The sequence below is a fragment of the Uloborus diversus genome, chromosome 9 (assembly GCF_026930045.1).
Source record: "Uloborus diversus isolate 005 chromosome 9, Udiv.v.3.1, whole genome shotgun sequence".
NCBI classification, from domain to species: Eukaryota; Metazoa; Arthropoda; class Arachnida; order Araneae; family Uloboridae; genus Uloborus; species Uloborus diversus.
The window spans coordinates 85,726,697-85,754,445 of NC_072739.1; the positions used below are offsets into that span (position 1 = coordinate 85,726,697).

At 32.2% G+C, this 27,749-nt stretch overlaps 1 protein-coding gene across 1 annotated transcript in view; it reads right to left on the bottom strand.

Moving 5' to 3' along the window:
- Positions 1-27,412, bottom strand: part of LOC129229953 (uncharacterized) — a 72,017-nt gene extending 44,605 nt beyond the window's left edge. The window contains exon 1 of the mRNA XM_054864337.1: positions 27,334-27,412. The gene's annotated coding sequence lies outside the window, so the exon portion shown is untranslated. The remainder of the gene's footprint in view (positions 1-27,333) is intronic.
- Between the last annotated feature and the right edge of the window lie 337 nt (positions 27,413-27,749).

The following is a 27,749-nucleotide window of genomic DNA, read 5'->3' on the forward strand; positions in this document are numbered from 1 at the left end:
TATGTTTCGTTCATAGCTCACCGAAAGCAATTTTAAAATAAAAATCCTCTTTAATGTGAGTATTTTCTTCAGTCACAAGTACTACTTTTAGTCACCAAAATTGATAGAACGAACGAAGAAAAAAAAAAAAAAACATGGAGACAGCAAATACTTTTATTTTTCCGAACATTTTGTTTTTTTCAATGTCAGATTTCTAAAACAAATTGTTTCATTGTGTGACGTCGCAAGTGAAGACAGTCATATTGAATCTGAGCGCGTGGTTGTCTTTTGTGGCAAGATATCGCCTTTTGGTTATTTTTCACTGCGGGCAATTATTCGCGGAACGAGAATCTTTAGTTAAATATAATATTTATTTGGCGAAGTTAGGCAATGTCCTAAAACGTTGTTCTTGTAACCTTAGCGACTTGTTCACTTATGACGTCAGCAGCGAAAATGAAAACAGTGAATAAACGTCTTTTTAGATTATTTTTTTAAGACAGAAAATAAATCAAAATTAAGAAAAAAAGTAACTCACCCTATGTTTTCGACCATGCTCCTTCAGATTATTATTTTTTTTTTTGCAAAAAAGGGAAACAACCCAATTTCTAAATCAAGTTTGTCAAATTTTTTTTTGAATAATCTCACATGTTTTTATCGTTGAGCAATGTTACTTCGAAAGTGTCACTTTTCATCAGTCACTTCGTAATCATAACCATTCTTGTAACCTGTAGCCCAAAAGAGTTCCTGCTAAACTTTTAGAGAAATTTTACTTCAGTGGAGGAAAGGTGTGCCAGAATAAATAGGTACTGCTGAAGAAATAGCGAGTTATGAATTTGTCAGCGAAGAGTAGTGCTTACAAAAAAGAAACGTTTTATACAGAAAATACTAAATATTTTAAAGTATTTGTTTGCTTTTTATGTGCCTTTTTGGTTCTCGTAAGTTTTTAGTTTTAACTTTCTATTATTGGAATCTTTCCTCATTGCAAAATTTAACGAGAAAGAGAGAGAGAAAACAAGAAGCTCTGTCTAGAATTAAAGTAGCCTACTTTCCCGCATACGTTAATTTTCTAATATACATATCAACGTTGATTTTCTAGTATAAGATCAATATTTTCTCCATTAGTTAAGATTATAAATTCCGTCAAACATAGTTTTTTAACATTTAAAACTGCTTTCAAACAACAAAGCATGTATCCTTTATGCCGAAAATAGCGAAATAAATAAATAAAAATAATTTAAAATAAAAACATTTGATGATATAGAAATCAAATTCACTTTCTCAAATTGTTAGGGTTTATTTCACAGTATATTTTAACCATTAATGGATTTTTATTTTTAATAATTTAAATAAAAAGCTATTTTGTCTAAAATTTAAGCGTATATTTTTACGAGAAGAAATATTCATCTATGGAAGCAGACCTGTTTGACACACATATTTTCTTTGCTTTTCGTTTTACCACCAAAAGCTCTCATGTTTATAACCTCCTAAGACAATTTTTAATGATAAATTAAGATACTTTTTTGTATTAATTTGTTCTTAACACATAGCAAATTGCAAAATAAATAAACAAATAAATAAATAATAATAATAACAACAACAATAAATAAATAAATAAATAAATAAAAATTTGACTTCATTTTACATTTTTAGATAACTAGTGTCTTCTGGACGAGCAGCATAAAATAATAGTGTTCTGAAACAGTAGAAGGAAGGTTTAAGTGTGAAATTGATAATCTCAAATGAAAAAACACAATACAGCAGTAGGACTAATAATCTACTGAAAAATAATTTCAAATAGGGATGCGCCCCGATGCGAATGCATGTGATTTTTCTTTTTCTTTTCTTTTCTTTTTTTTTTTTCTTTTTTTTTTTTTTTTTGCTTCAGAAAAGACTTTTTTCGTTCGGCTGTAACACAAGCTATCAAAAAAAAAAAAAAAAGGTCAATGAAATATATTGAAATACATTTTTTATTACTATTGTCTATTAAAAAAATTAACTAATTAAAAAAATTAACTTGCCTTGAATTTTGGTTGTATTTGTTGTATTTGGTAGTTTTGAATTTTGCTTCATTTTTGCCTTGTTACTGTTTTAATTTGATTTGTATTTTTGATAGTAATTTGTTCTTATGTACTTTGTTATTTTGTTTTTGGAATGTCTCAAATCAATAGGTTTTGCAATCTTCGTATTAAGAAGTTTCGCTTTTTGAACCACTTAAAATTTCTTCAAGAATGTAGGCGCAGGAAAGTTATTCCGAATTTTATTTCTTTGAAATGTAACTTACCACGTTCTGTAAAAATTGATAAAGTTATTTTTCGGTCGAAATTGGCTCTACTTAGAGCTTCGATCCAAGAAACTAGGAAACGCCTCTCTTTTATTGAACGTGAGCTCTATGATTTGCATCTCTCTATTTCAAATTCTATTTCTGATTTTGATTATGTTGATAGAACTTCTTGGTCTAGAACCCTTCGTTCTACGGAGAATCATCAAGTTGTTTTGAAAAAGAAATTAGCTAAACTTTGTAGAAATTCGAAAGTTGTTCCTTCGGAAAATTTACCAGTGGTAAATAAAAATGTTGTCGTTAATATTTCAAGTGTTCCTTTAAATAGTTCTCAAATTAATGCTCTAAAATGCAATGATAACTTTGCTCTGGCCAGCAAACCTTCTTTTTCTAAGCTTATTGCTCCTATTGAGAAAGCTTTTAAATTTAGTGCCTTATCATCCAATCAAAAAGATTGCGTTAGGCATCTTATTGCTTCTAATGTGGACTTTAATTCTAGAATTTCCAATCCCGTCTTTACTAATACTGTTCGGCGTACTGTAAAGAATTTAACTTCTAATTCAGATATTGTTGTTACTAAAGCTGACAAGGGTGGTCAAATTGTTGTTCTTGACAAATCATCTTATGTTGACAAAACTAATGATTTGATTTCTTCTGGTCCATACTTAGAGATTTCTAAAGATCCTAGTGAAAATGAGTTAAAGACTATTTCTTCGGCTGTCAAGTCTGTTCAGTCTATTCCAATAAATGTTAAACGCTCTGTTATTCCTTCTATTGCTAATTGCGCTAGATTTTATGCTTTACCCAAGGTACATAAAGCTGGCATTCCTTTCAGACCGATTGTTTCCAATATTGGTACGGCTTCTTACAAACTTGCAAAATATTTAGTCTCTGTGTTTTCTCCTCTTATGAGTAATAATGTATTCACTGTAAAAAACTCTATCGAGTTTGTCAAAAAAATTCAGAATTGCGTTCCAAATAATTCTTTTATGGTTTCTTTTGATGTGAACTCATTATTTACGAACGTTCCGGTCGAGGGTTCATTGTTATGCCTTCAGAGTAGACTGTCTGAATTTCATTTTACCTCTAAGGAAATTGAGGATTTAGTTTTCCTTACTCATACTTGTCTAAGGCAAAGTTCCTTTGTTTTTAATGGTAAATTTTATACTATGTTGGATGGTTTGGCAATGGGAAACCCACTTAGCCCCATCCTTAGTGATATTTACATGCATTACTTTGAGGTCAAGTTGTTTCAGAAACTACAGTTTCAATTCTATGTTCGCTATGTTGATGACTGCTTTGTTCTTATGAACCACGGTCAACTAAGCATTGATGATGCTTTATCCATTTTAAATTCTATTGATCCTCATATTCAATTCTCTTGTGAAAAAGAACAGAATAATTGCCTTCCATTTCTGGATGTTCTCGTTTCTCGAACTGAGTCCGGTTTTGAAACTACGGTTTATCGTAAACCTTTTGCTGTTTCCTTACCCCCACATAGATTATCGTCTCACCCTCCTAATCAAAAATATTCAGCTTTCAACACATATGTTTATCGTGCAATGAATATTTGTTCTTCACCTGAGCTTCTTAATGCGGAACTTAACTATATAAGAGCTGTGGCTGCTGATAGAGACTATCCGCCCACCTTAGTTGATTCCATTTATAAAAAACTTCGCAAAAAATCTCAAAATGTTGTTCTTAATAGAACTTTTAACACTAAGAATTTAGTTGTTCTGCCTTTCTTCCCTGGTATCAGTTTTCAGGTTGCTAAGATTCTGAAGCGATTCCAATTCCAAGTGGTATTTTCTCCTATTAATAAACTTTCTTTCTCTTCTCTTAAAGATTCTATTCACCCTCTTAATTGCTGTGGGATCTATAAAATTGTTTGCAATTGCGGACTCGGATACATCGGACAGACCCGCCGTTCTTTGAAATTTCGGTTAAAAGAACATCAAAGCTATGTGAGAAAACAACAGCTGAATAAATCCAGTATTGCTCAACACTGTTGGGAATCGAATCACTCTTTTGATTTTAACTCTTATCAAATTATCCAAAAATGCCCCAATTCGTTGGATCTTGATTTTTGGGAATCTTTTCACATCCTGAGGAACCGTTCTAATTTAGTTAACGATCTTACTGCAATTCCCTATTTTTCCTCTGTGTGGACTGCTTTGTTAAAATTGGTTTAGATTTTCTATTATTTTTATGTAAACGTCGTACATTTCTTACTTTTATTTTTTCATTTTTTGCTTTCTTATTTCGTTTTGTGATTAACTAATTCCAATATGTTTATCCTTCACTCTGTTTTTTCTGCATTTCTCCATTTGATACATTGCTTCCATACATAGTTTTTTCCGCTGGTAAATTTATTGCTAATTTATTCAGAGTGGTTTCATTTTTGGACTTTTTGCATTGTTTATGGGTTTTCTTTTAAAATTTATTACTTAACGGTTTTTTCCTGATGGAATTATATAATAAATTTTGTCTCCATGTGTCATTTTATCTTTTTTGTTTTGTTTAATTTCTATTTTTTGATATTTATACTACCTCCTGTTCCACCGTGTTGCTTTTCTCGGATGACTTTTCATCCAAAAGCTCACACTTCTTTGCATTGAAAAAGGTGTTCCTTGTAACACCGAAACACGTGTCTGCAATCATTTGCAAGTTTTGTGCTTAATAACGTTGGATTACTGACATTTTAATTTGACATTTTAACTAATACTGTGCCGTATCGGCACATTTTATTTACCTCGGCGGCATTTTTGGTTACTGTATCCTAAAGGCGACGTCAGAACTGATGGGTATAGAATTATAATTTTTATTACTATAAATCTTTTAGTTATTGAGACTGTAGGAAAAAAAAAAGATTTCATCTAATTTCTAAATGTTCCCCAGAAATAAAGATTCTTTTCAAGTTTTCGATATTAATAAAAAATAATTATCGAATGAAGATTTTAACAAGTTAATGAAGAAATTAAAAAAAAAATAGTATTTGCAATAGAATCGTAGGAGTTCATTCATCTCAAAATCAATAAAATAATTACAAATAAAACAACACTTTTTTGTTTTTCTATGTCTCGGGGAAAATGACCAAAAGTAAGCCCGAAAAATAACCTCACATTCGCGCAATGAAACTGACAACATTTATTATTGTTACATTTTACAGAACTGTCGAACAAATTGGATTTGGCGCACTTTTAAGATTTAAAACGTTGTAAAATTTCAAAAAGAAATAATTTCTACCGTTCCAGATTAACTAAAATTTTCAAAAACTGTTAAAAGTGTTAAAAAAATAACAACAATAAAAATCAATTTTTATTTGTATTGTGCTGACGTTTCCTCTTAGCTTATCAATTTGAAGTGCTAAATGTTCTTTAGAAAATTGTTAATGGTGTGTGATTTTTATATCTGAGGTTCTCAACATTTCAGGTTCTGGGCTCTCCTTTAGAAAGGGTCGATTGAGATGTTGGGGGCCCTTGGCCAAACACTTGTTTGGTACTTCCCTGGTGTCAAACCTTACAATTTCTACGATTGGCTAAAACAATTTTTGAGTCCTTTTGGAGCCCTTCAAAAGCTGGGGTCTTAGTCCATGGCCTAGTCGGCCTATATAGTTATAAAGCCCTGTCCTTTGAACATTGATGTGAGGTCACGCCCCCAATTGAAGCTGGCAATTAAAAGAAAATATACATAAGTTAGTCACCATTTTTTTTAATGATTTTACTCCACATAACTTTATTTTGAACATTTACTAATGAGCAGGCCCGTGCTAGGCATCCAAAGAGGGTGGTGGAAAGACCAGCTTGGGACGCCTGATTTTTCAAGTCAGGGTTGCATTCCTACAATAATTGTAGGGGAGGAGGAGATAACTAATTCAGTATATGAGGGGGGGGAGTGATTAATAAAAATAAAATTAAAAAAAGAGAAGTTTAGAAATGAATCATGGTTTTTTTTTTCTTTTTATAAAACAATATAAGTATGTGATTAAAAGGGTTTAAATGAAAATTAAGTGTTTCGAGTGTCAAGAATGAAACAACAAAAAAATTTCCACAGTATTCTGAATCCATTAACTTTTCTCAAACCGATCAACCATAGATTCGTTTGAGGACTCGGAAGCTAATATTGATAATCGATTAAATTCTTAATGGTACTGTTTTTTATAAATGAAAAGTAGTAATATCAGGATGACATCTCTCTTTACCACTTTCAGTGACAGTGAAAAGGGGGTTCGGGGGATCTCCCCCGGAAAGTTTTCGGAATTGAAGTCCAAAAAACGAAAATAATGACGCTAGAAAAAGGCATTGACCTCAGAACTCTTCCCCACACATGTTTCGATATTGGAGCTCTAGAAACACAATTTAGACACCCCCGCTTCAAAGCTAACTTAGCTTTTACACCGTGATCATTGATTTTTCCTGTCTTCAACTTCAAACCTAATTATAGGTCTTCACTCCACAAGCAGGGCGGATTATCCGGAATTTTGGATCTCTGGGGTTCGGATTTCTAAGATTCCACTGTATATCGTAAATAAAACGCAGCATTTTCTTTATTCATAGAAGTAATGATGCAATAAAATGCTTTTTTATATTGTATAATGTTTCCAAATACATCTCTACTCAATTTATTAAAAAAAGGACAAAGTTTATTATAAGTTGTAAACAACTTTACCATTCCAATGACATAAATATTTTGCGCAGTTATTTAATGAAAAGATACGCCCACTCAATAAGTTGAGTGTAGGATATTTTTTCTTTTTTTTTTTTTAATATAAGAAACATTTTCTCTCTTACGATAAATTCGAAACAGCTTTATGTTGCCAATGCAGTTACAGATAAGCATAAGATTTGCAAGCCAACTACAAAAAGGCATTTGAAAGCTTTCGGAAGAAAAGAAAAAAAAAAGAATATTGTACTTCTGAGACTAACCTCGCGGGAGGAAAAAAAAAGTAGCTCAAGTTTTAAACTTATGTCTCTCTATCATTTGTATAAGCTGAAGTTTAAGAAGCTTTATCCAAAATACGCATGATTAGAAACGGAACTCTGAAAAAATGTCTCCGAAAGAAAGACACAGAAGGACAGAGAGATAAAACTTACGATCGAAAAAAAATACATAAGCTTAACTATTTTCGTATTTTTTTTCTAGGTCAAAAGTAAAGCAAACGGCAATGCATTAGAACGTAGTATTAATCTCCAAATAATCCATTGCATGTCATAAATCGAAAACCTTAGGAATACAAAAGCAGTGATTAAAGAGAAGATTTACAATTTTTCAAAACAGAATTAAATAGGGATTAAAGATTTCAAGACGCGTATTAAACTGCATATTGATCTTTGAATACATTTCGAAATGTTTGCCAAATGTAAGGGAGAGCGAGCGGGGTACAGTGGGATAGTTTTCACTTGTGTTATGATTTCTTCAATCGTGATTTTATTACTTTATGCTACCACTGTAGTTTTTTCAAAATTCCTCTTCATTATTTTTTTCAAAAAAATTGAATTTCGGAAAGCTCTCAAAATGTCTGACTGTGCCCCCACGTTGGGAGACAGCGATATGGGGCAGAGGGTGCAGTGGGACACATTTAGAAAAGCACATTTAGAATCAGCTGTATTAAGACAATGCATTATTATTAATTATACAAATTGAGATTATAGTAGGGGAAAGTGGGGCAAAGTGAAATGGTTAAGATTACTGAGTTTTTTTTTTTTTTTTTTCAAAATGAACAAATCGGAAATTTGTTTTGAAAATTACAGTGCATAAATAAATAACATTGTATTTTATAATAAAACTTGCGTTGAAACAATATTTTAAATTTTTGGTAGTAAATTTGAGTTAAAAAAAAAGTGGAAAATTTTCATTTTTTTTTCATGGGGCAAAGTGAAAAATATATATTTTTTCTAGTGAAATATTTTCTATTAAATAACAAAACATACTTTTGATCAAAAGAATGAGTAAATAAAAGGTTAAATGAATAAATGAAAAATAATGAAACAATAAACGAATAATTAAATGAATAAATTAATTAATACATAAGGAAAAATAAATGAGCGAGTAAAAGAATGAATGAGTACGAATATAAGTGAATAAATGAATAAATAAGTGAATTAATAAATGAAGTAATGCAAATGAATTAATTAATAAATAAAAACGTAAGTGATTTATATTGAATGATTGAGTGAGCAAATGAAACAAACTATTTTACTTTACCCCATCCACTTACCTCGCATGTACTTGACTAATTGTACAATTTATTTAAAATACAAATAAGCTTAATATTAACTAAGCTAATACAGCATTGAATATTAGGAGGCCTCAATTAATAATTAGAATGTTAATAACAAGAACTTTATCATTTTATAGTAACAAAAATAATTTTTTACTTACGACAAAGTATTACAATATGAGTATCCATTTTTGAAAATTGCATGTATTATCATATGCTTTAATCTTCGACGGTATTTTTTTCCTGACTGGAATAGACTACATATGTTACTATGCACTAAAAATAACACCAGATAGGTGGCAGTAAAAGCAGAGTATATATTTGACCATTTCACTTTGCCCCGCTATTTCACTTTGCCCCATGCTCCCCTACATAGAAAGTATGAACGCAGTTTTGAAACTACAGGTTTTTTTCTCTCTTTTTTGAATTACAATTATGAAGCATTTTTGAGATTGATTTTTCTTTTTAGAACAATGGTTGATGAAAATAACGAAGTAATTTTGGGGAGAGTGGGGTACAGCGGGACAGTTTTCACTTGTGCTGTTATAATTTCTTAAATTTTAGTTGTATAGAAATTCTAATAGCAGAACATGATTATATAACTTTTATGCTACCGCTGTAATTTTTTTCAAAATTTATCCTCCCTTTCAAAAAAAATTGAATTTTGATTCTCAAGTTATTCCATTGTGCCTCACGTGGGGTTACAGCGGGACAGGGAGCGGATACAGTGGGACTTTGAGAAAGGCACATTCATAATCACCTATATTATGACAATACATTTTTATTAAATACAAATTCAAATTATAGTACATTGAAAGTAAGAAAGCAGTTTTGAATTTACACGATTAAGAAAATAAATTACAGTTATGAAGCATGTTTGAGTTTTAAATATATTTTGTAAAATATATTTAAATATAAATAACGAAGTAGGATCCAACAAAATAGTACAAGATAACAAAATGAGAATGCTGGAATATAAAAGATAATCAAGAGTTCATTTTGGCCCGGAAAAACAGAAATAATATCATTTCCTTGTAAGCTTCCACAGGACATAGGTTCTGGTAATTTCAGAGTACTATTACATGTTTGGAAACACAAAAACGCAGGAAAAAAGGCATTCAGATTACAATTGATAACAAACATCTAACAGTAATAATGTAATCGTATCTCTAAATCCGTACCTCAGAAACAGAACGACGTAAGTCACATTGTGATAATTTTACAGTAGAGTGGAAAAAGTTTTCGTGGCCTAAGTAAAAGATGGGACGCGCATTTCCCCATTTCAATATCCAACTTTCCAATTTTTAATTTGTTGATATTTATGCAATTATTTAATTTATTTTTGACCTTTTTGTTTTGTTTTTAGCGACATTTTTGTTGCCTTATGCCTTTTGTCATGCTTTTTTCTTCTCTCTTTTATATTTACGGGAAAGTAGACTAAAGAAAGACAAACTGTAGTTGTTTTTTTTTTTCTAAAACACGCAGTTTTAATCAAATCACTTATTTTATTTTTGTTTCTTGAAAAAAAAAAGTCATGTAAGGTTTTTAAAATTGCAGTTGTGAAACCACCCTTTCAGAACCAATTACGAGCCCTTTTTTGCGAATAAATGCGTTTCCTGAACCCCCAAACCTAAGTCATTGTTGTTTAAGTTGGCGACAAAACTTGGCAACCGAAAGAGTGGCGATGTATCTCCAAGTGTCCGTCAAACTATAACACCACTTAATTTTACGTCAAAATTAACAATGATTTCCCCCTAAAAAGGGGCAAAAGACCCCTTTAGAAACACCGGAATGCAACCACACAAGGAGGTGCACAACTAGACCCCACTAGGAGTCTATATACCAAATTTCAACTTTCTAGGACATTCCGTTCTTGAGTTATGCAACATACATACGTACATCCGCACATAAGCACATAAACACATACAGACGTCACGAGAAAACTCGTTGTAATTAACTCAGGAATCGACAAAATGGATATTTCGCGTGTCTATACATTCTTAGGCACTTATCCACGTGTGGTTGAATCGAAAAAAAAAAAAAAAAAGAAACAACATTCATTAGGGGGTGAGTAAAATGGAAATAAAGGTCGATTTTTGAGTGAAATTTTTTTCGTGAATACAATACTTCCTTTTTTGTAAAAGGAAGTAAAAAAGCTACATGCTTAAAAACGTAGGATGTTTTCCATTTTTTATATAATTTGGCAAAGTTTAGTATTTTTTAACAATTTTTTTAACCGGTGCGCAGATTCAATTTTCCTTTTAAAGCTTCTGCATATGACATCACAAGTGATGAAATGCCATTCCCTGATGCCATTAGCGCAGAGCGCAATATTTAATTCGTTTTTTTACTTACATGTACTGGCAACGATATGGTTGATAGCCAAGCATAGAGCGCAATATTTAGTTCGCTTCTTAATTATCATATCCTGGAAACGCGGTAGATGGCAAGCGTAAGCATTCAGCACGCCAGTGGAGTAGCGCGTCAAAGCACATCACTTGTGACTTCATAAAGACCACGCCTTATTTCCAAAGTCGGACATTTAAAAAAAACAACTAAAAATCAAACGTTGGAAAAACGAAAGTTTTTTCTCACTCCATTTCATTTGCTTTGTTTATTCTATCAATGTCAGTGATTAAAAGTAGTACTTTTGATTGAAGGAAACAAGCATTGATATTTGTGTTACCGTAGATTATAATCTTTCGATTACGCTGAAAATGCTTATAGAGAAATACTTGTAAAGTATCGATCACTTCAATTACTGCTATGAATAGAAACTGCTGGCGTAAGTGATAGATACATTGTTGAACAGTAGAATGTGCCACTTTGGTGCAATAAGCCATCTCATTTACTAGCACGAAATATATGCTGCGCCGCCTTAATGACTGACGAGAATTGATAGACCTATTACAGTTTAACAGGCTTGATTTGCCTTTAATGGCCGACGAGGGCAATTGGAAAATGTGGTTACATCTCTACTATGATACACGTAAAGGGGCACTGTATTGAATACTTTAAAAGCACTTATTTTCGAGAGGCTTAAATTTTCGCGATCCCGTCGTAATCGTGAAAATTTAAGCTTCGTGAAATATTTTTCCGTTTTACTTTCTGTTGTGTTCATAAAAAAATCGTGAAATTTTCAGCTCGCAAAATCGCCGACAGCTTCATTTTCATGAAAATTACAGCTCGCAAAAATAAGTGCTTTTACTGTATAGGAATAGCAAATCTCTGATATGCCAAAGTTTCTGGATATTTTTTTTTACTGTTTTCCACACCTAATATGTAAAAGAAGGGTTAGATTCGTGACATTTTTAGAATTTTGACCGATTTGCCGGTTTTAAGGAACGATGAGTGCAATTCGACAACTTTTGAAAAATGTGTATACGCATGTGACCGGTTTTTTGTGTCTGCTCTAGTGCAAAAATTACTGCATGAAATGAAACGAAATTCGGTGCACATACATATGTTCCCGGGTGAATTGGTGCCCATTAGCTTTCTGCCAATTTCTCCAGGGGGAAGGGGGGGTAGAGCAATCGAACGTTTTTCTCGTTATGCTTGCCTGCTATATATCTCAGGAAGTAAAAGGTGGAATCAAACAAAATTTGGTACATATGTTGCACCCAGAAGGTGTAGGTGCTGATTCAATTTTGGTACCAATAGCTCAAAAGGCAATCAAACGTTCTTTCTTGTTGATTGCGAGTGCTATGCCTCTAGAAGTAATGGTACGTTTTAGATGAAATTTGGATAAAAGGAATCTACACGCGGAAACAGACTTAATTCACTTTTGGTGTTAATCACTTCAAGAGGGCTGATTTTTTGTCATAGTTTAATATAAAAATCTATACTGATAATAAAAAGCAGTAGAGTTTGTTTGTTTGAACGCGCCAGGAACTACTGTGTAGAATGGAAAAATTCTTTTTGTGTTGAATAGTCCATTCATTGAGGAAGGCTATAGGCTATAAAACATTACGCTATGACTAATAGAAGTGGAGCAGCAATAAAATATATTATAAAAACGGGAAAATTTATATTATAATATAAAATGATTGGAACGCAAGACATGCGTGTTCGCGGTGGCTCGACCTGAAAGTGCGGGCTTTGTGATCCAGTTAGTGTAGGTTCGAGTCAGCCATGAAGCAAATCTCAAGGGTACTCTTCAGAGAACATCCGAAAAAATGTTAAAAGTGATTTGTAAAAAAGTTTATATGCCGTATCATTGTCTTATTTTTCTAATTAATTATTTAGTTAAAAAAGCTGAACAGTTTGTTTGTTTGAACGCGCTCATATAAGGAACTCCTGGTTCGAATTAAAAAGGAAGTCCGTTGAACAAAAAAATCCACTTCCTCTCCCCCCGTCTGATGTTAAATGATCACTTTTCTTCAATTAAAATGAGTACAGACCTTTTCAAAAGACCTTTTAAAGTCTCTCTGGTATTTAAAACCATTCGCCAAAACACATAAAAAGATTAACAGTAGCTTTAAAACTCAAAATAATCCTTCAACTACATAGTTCATCGCTTAACGCGCCAAGCAACCACGTTACCGTAACCCTGCTCTTTAGCTAGTGAAGCGGTTTTTTTACCCTGCAATTTAAAGTGTTTCGCCAGATAAACAATGCTATAATACAAACGTTATAAAGAACAATCACAATTGAATAATACGAAAAATCAAATTATTTACTTAGATATGTAACTATGTTCAACTATAAGAAGAAAAAACATTGAAATAACAAAAAGAAAACCAAATAGAAAAAAGTCCTACAAAAACAAATTAAGTATTTGAAAATCGGAAAAAAAAAAAAACCGCATTCAAAGATTTGTTCGCTGACCACAACAGCATAGCATGGGCATGGTTTCTCGCAGCTATCGACACTGTCGATCAGCGCCCTCTCGAAGAGTAAACTTACCCCACTATCTATTAGAAATTCATAGAACTAAACTTACCCCGACATCTACTAGGAATTCATAGAACTAAACAATTAATTAAACATTTAATTTGCAATAACAAATATTTCGGTCAATCTCGTAAAAAAAAATTGCCTATAGCGTTCCTCAATAAATGGACTATTCAACACAAAAAGAATTTTTCAATTTGTACCAGTAGTTCCCGTGATTAGCGCGTTCAAACAGACAGACTCTTCAGCTTTATAATATTAAATAAATTTTCCCGTTTTCATAACATTTTTTATTGCTGCTGCACTCCTATTAGTCATAGCGTAATGTTATATAGCCTATAGTCTCCTTCATTGAATGGACTGTTCAATACAAAAAAGAATTTTTTAATTCGAACCAGTTGTTCCTTATATGAGGCGTTCAAACAAACTGTTCAGCTTTTTTAACTAAATAATTCATTAGAAAAATAAGACAATGATACGTCATATAAATTTTTTTACAAATCATTTTTAGCATTTTTTCGGATGTTCTCTAAAAAGCACCTCAAGATTTGCCTCATAGGTGACTCGAACCTACGTTAACTGGATCACAAAGGCCGCACTTTCAGGTCGAGCCACCGTGGATACGTATGTTCAGCGTTCCAAGCATTTTATATTATAATATACATTTTCCCGTTTTCATAATAGATTTTATTGCTGCTCCACTCCTATTAGTTATAGCGTGATGTTATATAGCTTATCTCAATGAATAGACTATTCAATACAAAAATAATTTTTCAATTCGAACCAGTAGTTCCTGAGATTAGCGCGTTCAAACAAACAAACTCTATTGCTTTTTATTATTAGTATAGATTTTAATCTCATTTGAAAACATTTAGACGAAGTAAAAAAAAAAAAAAACATTTTTAGTGAAACAAATTTAAGAGCCATTTTTTTTACTTAATCTCATTTTTTTTTTTTTGAAAAAACTATCAAATATCATGAACACATGCTTTACTAGAGTTATGTGTCAAAGTTTTTAAATAAATACTTTTGATAAGTTTTAAACCCCGCAAAATATACAGGTTATTTTTTGTTGATCACGCACGTAACGCATGACCAACAAAAGTTTTCCTCCAAGGTCAAATTGGGGGACTAGAAGAACGAGCTGATGTGTGCATCACATGACTTCCTTTTACTCGAATTAAATGTCATTTTCCCATTTTTGGCAATTTTAATGTGATTCAATAGTTTATTCTCTGAATATCACCAACAGTGGCCAAATCAAAACCAGATTTAAAAAAAAATCGCCAAATTTGTCGCTAAAGTTGGCGGCAAAACTTGGCGACGAAAAGGCAAGCGATATATCGCCAACTGTCCGTCAAATTATAACACCACTTGCGTTTACAGTTGAGTCCCGACTTACGTGAGGGATGCGTTCCAAGACCCCTCGCGTAAGTCGAAATTTCGCGTTGCGCAAAAGGGTATGTGTAAAAACTTTTATAAACATAATCAATCATTTTAGAAACTTGTAAACACCACCTTAAATAGTTAAAAACCTTTCCTTTTAACTATACATTACTGTTTCCTACATAAAGAACTGAATTTTTATTTGTATTAAAAAAACCCCTTTTATTCAACATAAAATACTGCTATGATGCACAAAAACCATGATCAATGGGAAAGAAAGACATAAAATAAACCAGTACCGTATAGCATGTAGTAAGGAAAACAAATGCCATATAGTTGTACTGTACAGTTGATTCAGTAATGATATTTGTAACTTAAAAAAAGCGAAAATGATGATGATTTATGCTGCGTGATCAAACCGTTATTCTAATATATTTTTAAATACAGTTGCTTCATTGGTTCTTTTATAAAGTTTCCATCTATGGCATTACCCCTCTTCCTGGTTAATTTACAATAAAGAGCAGCTTACATTTTCATAATTTTTGCATTTTGCTTGGATACTATTACTCAGGGAACTATTATGGATTTCCTTTTCTTGACTTTTAACTGTACGTACGGAAAATTCACTCATACCGTCATACCTAATTGTTGTGCTACCCTTCGAAGCATTTTTTAGTTCAGCTTTAGCTTTTCGAAAAGCTTTACCTTTTCTTTAATTGTCAGAAACGTTCTCTTTTTCTTTCTATCTTCAGCAACTTTAGATGAAACAGCGCTCTTAGGTGTCGTTATATTTCGCTAACTTTCGCATTTAGAATGAAAAAAAATTAATGAAAAATGAGAAATAGTTATTTGTATAAGCGATAAAAGGCTAGTACGGTGTGGGTACTTCTGCTCTCAGTGATGATAAAGGGATGAAGGTCCATTCACGAAAAAAACTTACACACCACGGTTCCCTTCCGAAATTTTTCACGTTGCGGGCGAGCTCAAAAATTTTTCACTGTTGAAAAACTCGCGTTATAGCTATTTCGCGTAAGTCGGATCACGTTGTAGCGGGAGTCGACTGTACATCGAAATTAAGAACGATTTCCCCCTAAAAAGGGGCAAAAGACCCCCTTAGGAACATCCGAATGCAACCAAAAGGGAAGGCGCACAACTAGACCCTACTATGAGTCTACCTACCAAATTTAAACTTTCTAAAACATACCGTTTTTGAGTTATGCGAGATACATACACACCATACGCACATACATACGAACATACAGACGTCACGAGAAAACTCGTTGTAATTAACTCGGGGATCGCCAAAATGGATATTTCGGGTGTCTGTACGTTCCTAGGCATATATCCACGTGTGGTCGAGTCGAAAAAAAAACTCAACATTCATTCGGGGGTGAGCAAAATAGAATTTAAGACCGATTTTTGAATGAAAATTTTTTCGTGAATATAATATTTCCTTTTTTGTAAAAGGAAGTAAAAATATGTCATATCATAAATTAACTTGATACATAATACCTATAATCTGACTTTCATCTTCAAACATTCGGCAGAAACATTTTAACGAGGCTTTTTGAAAGATGTCACACACGTAACGCTCCTGAATGGTTTTCATTACGAATTGGGTTTTTACATTTGAATGTAAGGGAAAAAAGTACTTTTTACTTCCTTTAACAAAAAAGGAAGTATTGTATTCGCGAAAAAATGTTCACTCAAAAATCGGCCTTTATTTCCATTTTTCTCACCCCCGAATGAATGTTGAGTTTTTTTTTTCTTTTTTTCGACCCGATCGCACGTGGATATATGCCTAGGAATCTACAGACACCCGAAATATCCATTTTGACGACCCCCGAGTTAATTACAACGAATTTTCTCGTGACGTCCGTATGTACGTATGTGTGTGTGTATCTCGCATAACTCAAAAACGGTATGTCCTAGAAAACTGAAATTTGTTACGTAGACTCCTAGTGGGGCCTAGTTGTGCACCTCCCCTTTTGGTTGCATTCGGGTGTTTCTAAAGGGGTTTTTTGCCCTTTTTTGGGGGGAAATCATTGTTAATTTCGATGTAAACTCAAGTGGTGTTATAATTTGGCGGACACTTGGCGATATATCGCCAGTCTTTTGGTCGCCAAGTTTTGTAGCCAACTTGGCGACAAATTTGGCGATTTTTTTTTTAAATTTGGTTTTAATTTTGCCACTGTTGGTGATATTTAGAGAGTAAACAATTGAATCACATTAAAATTGTCAATAATGGGGAAATGACATTAAATTGGAGTAAAAGGAAGTCATGTGATGAACACATCAGCTCGTTTTTTTTTTACATAATTCAACTAAAAATATTGTGTGCTGGCACTGAGTCCAAGACTCAATGAGTGTTAAATAAAAATAATAATAATAATAAATAAAAGGAAAAAATTAAGAATTGTTGTTTTCACATCCAACGAGCAATTTAAACTAAGTATTCGCGATCTGCATATTTTAAGAGCAAAAGTACAATGTTCTAAGCACCTTAAATTGCATTTATATTTTTTGATAATTTTTGGTTTGGTTTTTGAGAATAAGTGAATAAATTCTACAGACGATTTAAAACATTCCAAATCTTTCAAATCACAATAAGTATAGGTTAGAAGTTCGTGATAGTTTATAAGCTTGACATTTACTATTTGATTCGTATACAAATAAAAATTAATTTCATCTTCATTCTTTATTTTTATGAAATTATCCTTTCCATTTAAGTATATACTAGCTGCGTTGCCCGGTGTTGCACGGTCTACCATGAAAACAATAGTTGTGTCAAGTGGCTCATTTTCAACAATCAGGCTTAAATAAAAGGAAAACTAGCGTTTGGTTTCCCGTCAATGTGCAGGAAAGAGCAATTTTATGCCTCAAAATTTAACTTTAGACGTCTTTGGCTTTCTTTTTTAATTAAAAAAAATGTGATCATTGCTACTGATAGGCCTCACTATTCCATTCTACAGATTTTCTGGAACCCCCCTAAGTGGGTCGACCCCCATAGGGGGCGAAAATACCCTTATGTGAATTCTTGAGCATCAAAAGACGAACCTCTGTACCAAATTCGGCAAAGATCTGATGTTAACTGAACTTGAATATTGAAATCCTTGTTGGGCGGGGGGGGGGGGGGGGTCAAAGCCAAGGGCGGGAAAATCCTCATGTGAGTTTGTAAGCACCAAACAACCTCCTTGCGCAATTTGGCTACGATCGACGTAAACTGCGGATTTTTATTAAGAAATCCCCTTCAACTGTTGCACGCGGTCACACACGTAACGCTCTAATGTCACACACATAACGCTAATAAAATATTTTTTTTTAGTATTGTACGAGCTTTAGAAAAAAATATTTGTGGAATACTTACTCAGTATACGTAGACACATGCACAAAAAATACTTTTTATTTACCTTTTAAAACTTCACAGGAAATTACCTGAGACACACGTAACGCTGCCTTTAAAATTTTATTTAAAAAAAATTAGAATTGTCCTTCGAAAATAAAACTGCCACCTAAAACCTCTTACATATTTTCTGTTAATCCAATAGAAATCGCTAAGCAATATTTTAAAAATATCATATTGGTTTTTATTGTTATTTGCAACGAAATTGTGTCAAAAAGTCACACTCGTAACGCTGGAATGGCCCATATGTCTACGGCAAATTTTAGATGAAATGCGTTAGTACCTTTTACTTGTCTTTTATTTTAAACTTTCGTTGTAGCTCAAAAATAAAAACGAGTAGCTTTTGAAACTTACAAAAACTTCATATTTACGTAAACCATTAGGGGCCATTCATTAATTACGTAAGGGTTCCGATGGGGAGTGGGTTGAAAAAATCACTACATACCCTTACTTGGGGGGAGGGGAGGAGTCAGACCCATTCTTACGTAATATTTTCCAAGTCGATATTTTATATTAGAAAAAGCGCGGCCAAGTGGTTTTTCAGGGATCATATTTCATTTGCTTCTGGAAGGTAAAAGACGTATTAGGATGAGCTGCTTCTTACTTGTTTTTTAAGGAATGAATTGCGTAAAATATAATAAAAGACTCGCACTGTGTATGGCCCGTCTTATTTTTAAATAGTATCGCATTATTTGCAAAAAATATTTCTCAGTCAGTCTAGATTCCTTTTGGTAAATATTTCTTCACACCAAAAAGGTTTTTAAGAAATATATAAAAAAGTGAATTTAATAACGATTCTAGTGATATAAGAATCGTTATTTTATTATTTAGAAAAACGAAATGGAATCTTACGTAAGAAAAGGGGGGGGGGGTAAAAATCTTACGTACCCTTACATGGGGGGAGGGGGGTCAAGAATGTCTAAAATCATCCTTACGTAATTAATAAATGGCCCCTTAGGAGTTTTTTTTTCTTTTTTTTTTTTTTTTTTGAGAAGGGGAGGGGGGAGGCACCACAAATTGCCGCCCCGAGTTTTGCCCGTATTAGGAAAGCCTATGACTACAATACCTTCATCAGGTTTGCCAACCTTGGAGAAACAATTTGAGGAGCGTCTGTGGTGATTTTGAGGAGCATTTTGAAATATTGCGTAGTAGTTCAGTATTTTGCGCAGATTTCAATAAAAAAAAATGACACCACTTATTTAAAATTGCTTTTGAATTTTGATAATCAGTTTAAGCACTTTCATGAAAACAAAAAACAGCTTTAAACACTATGTCAGCAGTGTCCAAAGCTCTGTCAAGCTACCGTTCTCCTGTTATAAATTTTTGAAAACAATCAGTCTTTTTCAGGGCACCCTGTATGTCTAAATATCTTTAAACGCTCGGCCGGGAAATGCGGAGCAAAATAACTTTTTTGCGGAGCTGCGGAGCTTCGCTGTTTTTGCGGTGCAGTTGGCAACCCTGCTTCATACATAAAAGCATGTTTTAAAATTAAGAAGAAATTGTTTTCCACGACAACGTAAGAAAAACTGATATAATCGGAAAGTATTCGAGAAATAATAGAGCCGAAAATAACTCTTGAAAAGAAAAAAACCTGCAAAAAAAAAAAAAAAAAAAATAATAATTCCCAATGTCCGCTCCCCCTCCCCCTCCCCTCTCGGCTACTGCAAGCAGAAAATATAATTGTTAATAACGTTCTCTTTAAGACTTATTTACTTTATTTTGTGCCTTTCGACCGTCACGGTTATGAAAGTCAATACGAAATTATTTCCAGAAAAATGTTTTTCTTTTGTTTTTTAGTATCCTCTTGATTATCTTTCTTATTTCTTATTTATAACCGTTACTTATAGAATAACTTTCTTCCGAATATGTTGCCCATCATTTGGTGCAGTGAAAATTTGTTTTCTTGAAATTAAGAAAAATGATTTTAAAGGAATAAGGAATGCTAGTAATGTGTCTATAACTTCTATCATTATAAGTGAAGGAAAAAAAATATATATATATTTATATTTATTCCAGAAAACTTAAGTTTTAGAAACATGTTTTAAATTTTTTATTATGACGATATCATTGATTTAGGTAGTTATCGTGGCAATGGCGGCTCTGTGTCGTACCCTCTGCGTTTAGACCAGCTTAAGTGCTAAAGTTAGAACGAAAATGCAACTCTTTTTCAAATTTTTAATACTTAAAATTAAAAACTAATCACCTAAAATAAATGATATTTTCAACAGTGATTTTTTTTTAAGAGAAAAGGAATAACTCTCTGCTCTGCTACTACGTGGGAAAAAGTTGTGTGGAGGAAGGGACTTCTCGTTTCTAGCGCACAGTGATAGAAAAAAGTGTTAAGAAAATTCACCATAATAAAGTTTTGGTTTTGAGACATAAAAATGGCAAAGAAAAAGTTGGAGAGATGAAGTATTAATCCCTTAGAAGATGTCTCGTTCGTTCCAACGAAAATGCTAGAAAAAAATAAAAATATAATAACATCATCCCTTTTCAATGTAAAATAGTGAGCTCTTGGATGTTAGATACATACTTCAAAGTAGTTTCTGTAGGTTACAAAACTTTTCAATTACCAAATTTTTTATTAAGTTGTAATTAATAAAAGAAATTTGTTTAAATTTGAATGAATCTGAATTTTATTTTGTATATACAGTGGGTCCCAAAAATGTTCGTACACTTACGAAATTCAATGAAATACGCCATTATCCATTTGATAAAATTATTATTTTGGAATGGGTATTTAATTACAAGGTCTATGATCTATTTTCTACAAAACTACATGAAAATTTTTAATAACATAACAAAACTTGATTTTTAAGAAATCAACAATCAAAAAGTGCCAGAAATTTAATCACACAAAAGTCTTCGTACACTTTGAAAAAATGTCAAAAAATTAGTAAATAATCTAATTTTTTACTAAGTTTTTAGTAGAATATCATGCAGTATCAACAACAGCTCTTAAACGTCTGGAAATAGATTTTTGAGCAATCACGATTGCTTATTGTTCTCATTTGACTGTTTTTGACATTCCTTTGATTTTTCCCACCGGCACCCTCCGCACCATCATCGTCGACGGGCTCCTCACGATGCTGCACACTACACACACACACACACACAAACACATACACACACACACAAACACATACACACACACAAACACATACACACACATACACCTACACACATACACAAAAACATACACACACGCATACATACAGACGTCCACACATACACAAAAACATACACACAACTACCCACACATTCATGCCTGAACACAGACACAAACACATATGCCTACACACCCATATACAAATACCCCCCCCCCCCACACAGACACAAACACACATGCCTACACACATACACATAACCCGTACACACAAACACATACCCACACACACAAACACACACGCCTACATACACACACTCGTGATTGCAAAAAACATAATTTGAATTCAAGATGTCAAAATTCAAAATTTTTTTTTATTATTAAATTTTTCTTTCTTTTTTTGTGCAATTTCTGAGTAAATGCTCAGCCGCACTTCGAGTCTTACTGTTTCTAGTTCAAATTTTCGTTTCAATGGTGTATTTTCGTAATCTAGCCACTAGATATCTCCAAGTATGATTCATAAAGTTAAATCCTGGCGATTGAGAAGATATTTCTAAGCTTAAGGACAATTTTTGAGGCACCAAACGCAAACGTGTGCTTCTTATCGTTACCTTGATAAAAAAACAAAGTTGTTTCCGATTACCAAATTTTGGGCTTATAGTTTAAAAGTGTTTTTTTTTTAATATTTAAATGAACAGCATGATTCATTATTTCATGAAAAAATTCCAAACTTTGAAGTCCTGCTGCTGATATGCGCCCTCACACGAGAACACCTTCACCGTCCTGATTAACTGATTCAACTAAGTTCTTAAGATAAAATTCCTCATTTTTTCTTCTATTAACAAATACACAACAATTTAACCCAAAATGTTGAATTTATTTTCATCTTTTAGTAAGACGTTGTTCCAAAAGCTTTTGAGCTTATTTATCAGTGATTTTACGATGGAAAGCGTAAGCTTTCTGTTTTTCGCACGAACAAGAAAATTTCTGCGGGAAGAGGTCCCATTTAATCCAGCTAATCAGAGATTTTGGTGAACAATTTTAGGTGAAAATCAAACGTAAAATGTTTCATTCAATTCTGTAGAAACTATTTCAGTACTAAAATCTGTATTTTTCATAATTTTTTAAATTGTAAATCTCCGATCACGCTTTGTTAACTTTGCCAGTTGACCTTTTCTTACTTTGTTTTCGATCCGATTTTTGTCCTTAAAGCATTTTATTAAGCACTTCACTATAGAATGGCATAAATTAAATAATTTAGAGACATTTCAAACCATTTTACGGCTACTATGAGTGAAAAAAATCAAATTTCGAATCGTGTTTATTGTTTTTACGCATACCTGCCATTTTAAAATAATAAGCAGAATATTAGGGAATAAATAAACAAAAAATTCAGGTCAAATGACTCTACAGTGTCATCACAATACAAAAATAATAAAAAAAACGACATATAATTTTAATCATGAGTTTATTCGAAAATATTTCAGTGCACGATCACTCTTGTGGCGTATTTTTTCTCTGTCTCTTCGTTTTTTGACAAATTTCAAAAATAAGATCTGTCAATATTTTGAAAAAAAAAAAAAAAACTACTGGGTTTTATTCAGAATGGCATAGGATTGGTGTGAAAAAAAAATTGGACATATTTGACTTCAGTTTCCCGTTATTTTTGTTTTACTGCAAAATTTCATGGTGTACGAACACTTTTGGGAGTCACTGTATGTTTCCGCCAAAGACCTAAATTAGAGAATGTCGACTCTCATCTCTGATTCACCGAAAATATCCAGCCTTCAGCCGATGTCTTTGCTAAGATATAAAATGAATGTCGGGATTACCTACTACAGTGGCCGTCGCTGATATGAATCACATTTGTTCTAAACAGTTTTGATTCCATAAAGCGGCAGATTCAATAAAGCGGCTAGTTCAATAAAACTGGATTTTATTCTGTTTTTGACAATTGATTCATTAAAGTGGCTGATTCAATTAACCACTGATTCAATTAACAGGCGTCCACTGCGATGTCAACACTTACCAGATATTTGCATTTCTCAGCAATAGGGGAACGTGGGACAAAGAGAAATAGTTAAGATAACTGAGCTTTTTCAAAACAAATAAAGTGGAAATTTATTTTGAAAATTACAATACATGGAAGAAAAAACATAAAACTTGCATTGAAACATCATTTTTTATTTTTGGCCCCAAACTTATGCCTTCGAAAAAAATGGAAAATTTTCACTTTTGTTTTCCATAGGACAAAGTGAAAAATGAAATATTTTTCTAATGAAATATTTTCTGCTCGATTGTGAAAAATATTTTTGAACAAATGAATGAGTAAATAAATGAATGATTGAATAAATGAAAATATAAGGAAACATTAAACTTATAATTTAAATATTTAATTAATAAACATATGAGAAAAAATAATAGTGAATGAATAAGAAAATAAGTGAATGAATGAATAAATAATCGAATTAATAAATGAAGGAGCGTGTATAATTTAATTTTGTAAATGAATACGTCAGTGATTAAGTGAATAATTGAACAAATGAACGAAAGGAACTATTTCACTTTGCCCCCATGCACTTGACTAATTTTATAAAATATTTAAATAACAAATAAGCTTAACATTAACTAAACAAATAATGCACCGAATATTATTATGTCTCAGTAAATATTTAAAGTATTAACAACAAGAAATTTTTCATTTGATAATGACAAAAATATTTTTTTAACTTGTAACAAAATATTATAATTTTAGAATCAACTTTTGAAACTTGCGTTTATCATCATATGCTTTGATATTCAGAGGTAATGTTTTCCTGAATGTAATAGACTACATTAGCTACTACATAGTTAAAATATTTCCATAAAGTTGGCGCTAAAAGCAGAGAAAATATTTCACCATTTCACTTTGCCTCACATTGCCTTACAACACTTTCAGTATTCCATCTAAAATTTTTATTGCTTACATTTATTATAATAACTACACTGAGTTAATACGCTGCATGCATAAAATCAAATATCTCCGACGAAAAGACATCTCCAAGTAAGGGAAAAAATATCCTGGTCCCTTAGTGTTTTTACTGATAGGTTCTATTACTGTCTCTTGCCACAACACAGATGAAGCTTTTAACTTTGCCACTTACAAATCTTTACTTCTAGACACTTCAATTTTTCAATAAATTCTACAGACGTTTTAAAACATTCCAAATCTTTCAAATCACAATAAGTATAGGTTAGAAGTTCGTGATAGTTTATAAGCTTGACATTTACTATTTGATTCGTATACAAATAAAAATTAATTTCATCTAAAATTTTTATTGCTTACATTTATTATAATAACTACACTGAGTTAATACGCTGCATGCATAAAATCAAATATCTCCGACGAAAAGACATCTCCAAGTAAGGGAAAAAATATCCTGGTCCCTTAGTGTTTTTACTGATAGGTTCTATTACTGTCTCTTGCCACAACACAGATGAAGCTTTTAACTTTGCCACTTACAAATCTTTACTTCTAGACACTTCAATTTTTCAATAAATTTCATTCATTATATGAAGTATTTTTAAAATTAAATATGTTTTCTGGAAATATCCATCATTGTTGGAATTAGTAGAGGAATGTGGGGCAAAGTGAAATGTTGAAATATTTATCCTGCTTTTATCTCCACCTGTCTGGAAAATGGAAAACTATGTAGTGACACATGTAGTCTATTCTAGTCATGAAAAAACTACCACTGAAGATCAATGCATATAAAGCAATTTTTAAAAATCGGTTCTGAAATTGTAATATTTTATTGTAAGTCAAAAATTATTTTTAATATTATCAAATCATAAATATCTTGTTATTAACATTTTATACATTAATTGGGATCTTCTAATATTCGGTGTAGTATTTATTTATTTATTATTAAGCTTATTTGTATTTTTAATATTTTTCACAATTAGTTTAAGTGCATGCAGCGCAAAATGGAAGAGGCAAAGTGAAGTGGTTCATTTTGTTCACTCATTCAATCATTTAATATTTCACTTACGTGTTCATTAACTGATTTATTTACATTACTTCATTGAATAATTCACGTATTAATTTATTCTTTCATTTATTCACCTATTCATTCACTATTTTATTCACTCATTTTTTTCCCTCTTAGATCAATTGATTTATGTATTAGTTCGTTGTTTCATTATATTTTTAGTTGTTCAATTACCCTTTTATTTACTCATTCCTTTGTTCAAAAATATTTTTTACCAATCGAATATAAAATATTTCATTCGAAAAATATTTAGTTTTTCACTTTGCCCCATGAAAAAAAGAAGTGAAGATTTTCCACCTTTTTTGTTTGATGGCACATTTTTATAGTCAAAAATAAAAAATAATGCTTCAATGCAAGTTTTGTTATAAAATACATTGTTCTTCCTTCATGTACTATTATTTTTAACATAAAATTCCAATTTGTTCACTTCGGAAAAGTCGAGTCATCTTCACTATTTCACTTTGCCTCACATTCCCCTACTATTAAATTGCAATACCGATCAACTTTCATAACCGAGTTGGTTTTTTAAATCAAATACCGAGAAGAGTATTCACCATGTCTATATCTTTTCCTGAAATTCTAAATCCCTTCTTCCTATAACATGACTTAACACGAAGTCCCATCTAGAACTGAACATGCTTACTTTTCTGCACAACCAATATCGAGTTTCTAACATTAAATTAATGTTATCCCAATTGGCTTATGCTTCAAACTACGTCAAGTGTATATTTTCAACGTTAAAAACTTTATTTCAAAAAACAAAATATGTTTCTCAAAAAACAAAAAAAGTATGTAGTTAGTAAATGTCAACCGTTGATGAACTTTTACTAGGAATATTTTAAACTCAGGAATTTTTATCCAGACATTGAAGCACGCAGGTTTAGGAGACAAAAAATTGTAGAACTGAATTACAAAAAAAAAAAAAAAAAAAAAAGAATCACCCAACATAAAATTTCAAACTTGAATAAGTAAAAATAAACAAATGAGCAAACTAAATAAGAGCAATACAGTAGTCCATCAAATATAAAATTTTGGAGCGTTTTTATGAGAAATTATCTTTAGTCGATTAAAGAATAAATTAACCAATAAATAAAAATAAAAAGTAATAAAACATAAATGATATCATTTGCGCTTTGAAATCACTTGATTCAACCAATCTATGCCTTATTTGTACCATCTTGAATCTGCACGAAAACGGGCAAACCAGTTTTCGTTCATAACTTTTTGTATGTTTCTAAAAAAAAAAAAAAACTGAAAATGTGATCAAAATCTTTACAACTTTTTCATTTTTTTTTTAGCGAAAAAGGAGCCTGAATTTCGCTTGGAAGAGCTAAACATGAAATTTTTTATTTTTTCAAAAAATTCTTTCGACATAAACCAAAATTCTTGAGACAAGAACAATAACGCTCTGTACATTTCAGAAAAAAAAAAAAAAAAAAAAAAAACGACTAGAAAATGCTGTGTTGTCCACTGGTTGGAGTTGTTCATCCACTGAGTAAGTGCAGGGGTTCCCAAATTTTCGGAGTCGCGGCACCCCTTGAAGAATTAGAATTTTCAAGCGGTACCCTAGTCTATCTCTATTATGTATGCATTTATTTATATCATGGGAAATTCGCGGCACCTTTCGCCTCACTCTGCGGCACCCTCACTCTAGGGTGCTGCTGAACCCACTTTGGGAATCCCTAATATTTTTTTTTTCATTCAAGCCTCCTTCCCCCCCCCCCCCAAAAAAAAAACTGACACGAAACCGTAAGAGTTTTCTCGTTTTTTTTTAAAAATTAATTACATGTATTAAATAAAATGGTTTTTGCGTCATATGTCAAACGCTACAGTTTTTAACGATGCTATAAATTTTCGAGAATGAAATTGTTCTCAAGTATTCATTAACTGGTTGGTCAACATAATAGCGACAAATACATAAAAGGCATGTCAACCATTTGATTTAAAAATGGAACTTAAAAATAGTTTCAGAAAATATTTTAACATTGAAATAATAATAAAAAGGAATAAAAACAATCAAGAAAATAGTAAACTTACCCAAAAGAACAAAAGAGCGTTTATATTTCTGAAAGACGATTGGACTGAGAAAATCAGTTGCGTTCTTCCTAATTTCTGATTTCGGTGCAAAATGCGGTTGATAAATTAATCTACCCGCGATGGCAACATATCGCGCAACTCCGAGATTTCGCGCCTGCGTGCGTTACTGGCCAATCATACGCGTTAACCGGCGAGGGGAGATGATTTGTGGGTTTCATTTTCGGCTTCGCAGGCTGGATCATTGGAGAAATAGTGCTTGATCATACCGTAACAAACACAGTAGAAATGACAAATGTCCCTCGAACTCATTCGCTATTCAAGTAGGTGCAAGCAATACAGTTCCATTGAATAAATACTTAAGAAAATAATTTCGAAAGGATGCAATCAGTCCACTTATGTATATATTCTCAAGTTCA